This window comes from Limulus polyphemus, unplaced genomic scaffold (assembly GCF_000517525.1).
Source record: "Limulus polyphemus unplaced genomic scaffold, Limulus_polyphemus-2.1.2 Scaffold2159, whole genome shotgun sequence".
Taxonomy (NCBI): domain Eukaryota; kingdom Metazoa; phylum Arthropoda; class Merostomata; order Xiphosura; family Limulidae; genus Limulus; species Limulus polyphemus.
In genome coordinates, this window is record NW_013667769.1 from 160,783 (window position 1) to 166,923 (window position 6,141).

The window sequence follows — 6,141 nt, forward strand, 5'->3', positions numbered from 1 at the left end:
TATAAATTGGCAGATGTAGTTGAAAAAACAGGCAGAACAAAGAAGTTGGTAGGCAGTACTACTCGTATTCTTATCAGAGTAACACAAACCTTTGGGCAGATACTAATAAAATATAAATGGGCAGATGTAGTTGAAAACACAGACAGAAGAAAGGAGTTGGTAGGCAGTACTACTCGTATTCTTATCAGAGTAACACAAACCTTTGGGCAGATACTAATAGAATACAAATGGGCAGATGTAGTTGAAAACACAGACAGAAGAAAGGAGTTGGTAGGTAGTACTACTCGTATTCTTATCAGAGTAACACAAATCTTTGGGCAGATACTAATAAAATATAAATGGGCAGATGTAGTTAAAACACAGACAGAAGAAAGGAGTTGGTAGGCAGTACTACTCGTATTGTTATCAGAGTAACACAAATCTCTGGGCAGATACTAATAAAACATAAATGGGCAGATGTAGTTGAAAACACAGACAGAAGAAAGAAGTTGGTAGGCAGTACTACTCGTATTGTTATCAGAGTAACACAAATCTCGGTATTTGTTTGAAGTTAAGCACAAAGCTACACAATGGGCTATCTGTGCTCTGTCCACCGCCAGGAGTAAAACCCAGGATTTGATGTTTTAAGTCCATAAACTTACCGCTGACCTACCGGGGAGCTAACGTAATGGAAATATCATTACAAAATACATTACATTCTAAGAACCCATGAGTGAGAGCAAAGGAGAATATAATTATATATTTTATAATTTGTTTAATTTTAGGCAAATCGAAATACACTTACTTGTTATAAGTAATACAAATTGAAGTAAAGTAAATACTCAGAGCCTTCTAGCATTATACAAAAACAAGTCTCTTTTAGAAGTTTCAGTAGTTATCACAAGCCTACAAACCGTATTTAGTTATCTTACAACATTGCTAAAGTATCAAATAAGTATGTAAGCAAAAACTGAGATCTAATCATTGACCATGTCGACACGATAATTACCTTTCGGAAAAAAAGAAGCAATAATTAAAGTGACTAACTCAGAACACAGTATTAAATATTACAAGCTTGTTGATGCTAACGTGTTGTTAAAACGCTATTTTAATCATGTCATAGATCACAGAAAATGTCGATACCACATTCTTAAATATTAGATTAATAGTGTTCATTTGGAAAAGTAGATGGCGTTAAAAAAGTATGGCTTCCATTACTACAATAATCTAACAAATGTGAGAGACGAGTATGAGCGAAACACAGACCTCTACCAGCCTAGTAAAAAAGTCCCCCGATAACATGAAAAGGTAAGGACCTTGTTGCTTACGTCATGTAACTGAACAACGCCCTCCTGCTTTTGAGAAGCGTGGATTGCGCGCGACGCTTTGTGTCTGGCGCGTGGAGGACGCACGAGACTTCAGTGGGAGGCCAATCGTTTGGCTCGTGTGATGATGGATGTCTTCCTTTTTGAAAAATGAATAAAGCTCACCGCAGAAGCAACGTGCGAGCTTTTTTATTCTCGGCTTTCAAAAAATGGTGCGTGAGCAAGGCTCGTGACTTCAGGTGGGCCAAGTTTACTTTTTTTTATTCGTATGCAGGTCACCTCTGACTGGGGATTTAGAAAAGACGGCTGAAATGAGTTACACAATCACAAAAGCCTCCTCTGGGAACCTCTTAGTGTTGAATAGACAGTAACTACTTTTCTGCTTTATACAACCACATATTGTTGTAAAACGTGTTGCTTCAAAAGAAAAAAACAGAAAACAATATTTTGAAAAATAGGCTTATTTAGATCTTTTATATGGATGTTAGGGTTGATTGTTTTCTAAAATTTTTCATGCTTAAGTTTTGGTAATTTAGCCTAACGTAATTGAGGTATGTCTTAAAAACTTCAAAACAGTATTCTTGATTTATGAAAATAATTAGCTACTGTACCGTATATGATTGATATATGTCAAGAGTTACTTGTATGAAATATTTGGAAATATGTATATATCACGAAATAACTTAGTGCTTAACCTAATAATTTTCAGTCATCTTTTAATGTCTACTGTTGCTGTCAACAAACACAGTACAGCAAATGAAACAATTCAGAATCTTTTAATTATGTTTCTGTTTGAATATGTAGGCGCCATTTTTTCGCCAAAGTATATATAGCCCAAAACAGATTAACTCAAACAGACGATCTTACAGGCTCTAGATAGATAGGATTTTGTAGATACACAAAAATAATATGTTTTATACGTTGTGTATAAATGTTCTTTATGGCGTGACTTTGACATAGAAACACTTAGCCAGTCAATGAAAAAATACGACAGAAAAAAAAACTTCAAACTGTACGTCAGATGGACGAATTTCTTTTTGATGATGGAGTTCAGAAGAAAATTCCCCTCCAGGATTAGATGGTTATTGCTACCTCTGGCTAACTAGCTGTTCGTGTACTGCCTCCAGCTGACGTGGATCGATTCGGTACAAAATCTTGTAGCACGTTTCCTTTCTCTCTCATCCTTATCAAAACAGAGCTTCTCCACGCCATTTAGACCACTAAAGAGAAAGTTCAACCTATTTATTGGATGTGGAACTATTCCTCCCGGCACTACCATCTCTAACTACGAAGTATACACACACACACACAAACAACCGGCTCATCTGAAGGGAAGAACATGTTTAGGTTTACCGGAAGCAACAGGAGCTTAACTATAGTTAAAAATTCGAAACATCAAGGTTGTTGAAACACTGAGGGGGAGAGAAAAAAGTGAACATTTTATTCTAGCATTTTCTAGCGAGAGCGATGAATTTCAAACAAAAAAAAATGACCACGTTATCTCTTTCTTCCAGCTTTTTCATCCTACTTTTATATTTAAAAAAAAGATATCTAAGTTCGGTTAAAATAGTACATGTATTATTACCTGAGCATGTCACAAGCAAATGTAGAGCATGTTGCATGGTTATCATAAAACAGCTTTTAATGGTTATCGATAATTAGGACACATTTCATCTTTTATTCATTGTCGGCTAAACGGGGTATAATAAATTAACTTCTCCAATACCAATTAAGAACTATTTATAAGAACATTTTATAAATACAAGTTCGTTAACACATTTACCTTTATTAGCTGAAACGACATATCTTCCACGTCAGATTTTTGTTTGGATATTTTTTAAAACTTATCAGAGTTAAGATTATTTCATTTTGAAAAATTAAACAAGCTTAATTTCTATGCTCGAACAAACATTTGTAATATGAAAGACAAATTATGGAGTTGGTTTCTTATGACCTACACGAAAATTAAACAAACTTGTACGTCAGGTGTTCTTTGAAAAACTTAAGAAACCGTTGTTTGTCTCAGATTTTTTTTTGAGCAAAAGTATCCAAAAACTATTTGTGCTTAATAATCTCTAATTTCACACTGGTGAGCTAGAGTGATGGCAGCTACCCAACAGCTGACCGAATAGGAGCATTTAACTATCACTCTTACAAGGCACCCACAACCCCAATGTCTGTTTTTGCGGCAAGAGGCTACGAACCATTAGTTCTCAGATTTAGGGCAAGCTAACACTTAAAATAGTAAAATGGCAAAACATCATATTATATGAAACCTAATCAGATTCGTAATAAGAAATTTTTCTTTCGAAAATAGACTTATTTATTATCTGTAAAACATTATTATAATTGTTGTTGCATCAATAATCAACAACTGGGAACAGTGATTTATCGGATAAGAGTTGTTTTTAATTTAATTTGGAGCTAACTTCAGTTACCTTAAAACTTGAATTAAGAAATAGGATATTGTTATTTACTAAAGCCTTACTTTAATTATAATTATTTATTCTGATTCATAATAACAAAAGTTATATTAACACTCTGGCAACTGATGACATTTCAGAGTTTTCCAAAACGAAAGCTCATACCCAAGTAGGCCTGGTATGACCTAGTGGCTATGGCGCTGAACTCGTAATCTGCGGATGACGGGATCAAAACCCGTCGCCAAACATGTTATTCTTTCAGCCAATTATAAGAGTTTCTAGTGGTGGTGTTAACTTGCTGCTTTTCCTCTAGTCAATCATTTCAAAATTAGGGCCTTTTAGTGCAGATTACTCAAGAGTAACTTTGCACAAACTTCAACAAACAATCGTTTCCAATCAAACCCAGTCAGAAGAACTAAGCCTGTTGAACTTGAATATAATTTGGAGCCGTTTTCACACTATAATAAATTAACAAAATAATGTTATAAAAATTACTTTATCGATTTTTCTACATTTAAGTAAAAAAAAAACATTTATTAGTTAACTGACGCTTAATTTAAATTCAGTGAAAGTCGAACTCTCTCTCGATTAGTGCTAAAACTATATTAATAACCTAAGATTAGATTCTAAGTCAACATATTATTGAATTAAAGTAAATAGTATAATATACCCTAACTTAGGTAAACGTTAAGAGAAACGTTTTTCTGATCTGAATTAATTTATTGCGTAGTTACAAAAACTGTTTTATTTTGTTTTGTTTTACTTCTGCCACACAGGATTATCAAAGTAAGTTTAATCCATTAAACGAAATCAACAATTAAAAAGAAACATTTATCTATAATTAGGTTTTGTTAATTAATTATAAGCTCCAAAAGATCGAGTGTCAAAATGGAAGATAATTATACAAAATTATAGTAATTACCTGCCATTCAATTTCGTCCCTATGACTATAGCAATCATATTCAGTTTTACGATTTTAGTTGTTATAAGTGAAACACTCGAGAAAAAAAAAGACCTGGAAACATATATACATTAATAGTGGGTTTTACTTAAATGTTTTGTTCTTGCATTTATAAAATCACAATCAAACAAGCAAATGTTTCAAATATAATGAGTTAATTTTGTCGTGTTGTACAAAGCCATTTCAAAAACTCATTTCAGAATATTTTAACATGGAAAGCCTTGCATCAAAAATGTATTTTGTCTTACGAAGCCGACCTTAAAGATCTACTTGGCATCATTTAACGGTGCAATCAGCTGCACTAACGTGCTAATTATGTGCAAACCTTCCACGAAGGCTTGGTATGGCCTGGTGGCTAAGGCGTTCGATTCGCAATCTGAGGGTCGCGTGTTCGAACTTCCTTCACTAAACATGATCCTTCTTTCAGGCGTAGGGCCGTTATAACGTGACGATATATCCCACTATTCGTTGGTAAAAAAGTAGTCGAAGAGTTGGCAGTGGATGGTGTTGACTAGCTGCCTTCCCTTTAGTCTTACACTGCTAAGTTAGGGACGGCGAGCGCAGATAGCCCTCGTGTAGCTTTGCGCGAAATCCATAACAAACAAACAAACCTTTATGATAATATATCTGTCATAATGTTAATTTAGTTTTCAGGAGACATTTCTTTCACCAGTTTGAAGCACTTGCTTTACTTATGTTACTTTTCACCACATCCACATCAATCCAGACTTACCCTTCTTTATCAATGTACTTTCTTATAGATAAAAAGTTTTATCAAGTCTTCTTTAATATCCTTAAACTTCGTTTTGAAAAGCCACGTCATATACGTAAGTTGCTTATAATTTGCTGGTGGCGCAATATTTTGTTACTTAGATACAAATTCAAAGTACATTACGTACACACTGTTCTGATGGTAATGTTAAGATAATGTTGGGATTAGTAAATGAATTTTCTTAAATCTTAGACATACCATTTTAATCGAGCTTTATGATTAAACATAACCGACACTATTAACAGATCACATGAATCTGATTCTGTTACGATGTATGAATAATAGTGTTAAAATATTTTAAAGTGACAAGTCTCTTATAGGTATAAATATGTTACTCCAAGTATTATGAAACATTAAATTTTTCCAATTCGTCGCTCCATGCCGCAACTGAAGCATAACCTGAGGAATACAGTATTCCTCCAAAGTTAACAGCTAATATTTAAAAATATTTTGTTCATTTTCCAAAAAAAGGTTTAAGGAGATGTCTTATAGCAGATACTAATAACTGTAAAGGAAACAAGGTTTCATTATAGGAGATACTAATAACTGTAAAGGAAACAAGGTTTCATTATAGGAGATACTAATAACTGTAAAGGAAACAAGGTTTCATTATAGGAGATACTAATAACTGTAAAGGAAACAAGGTTTCATTATAGGAGATACTAATAACTGTAAAGGAAA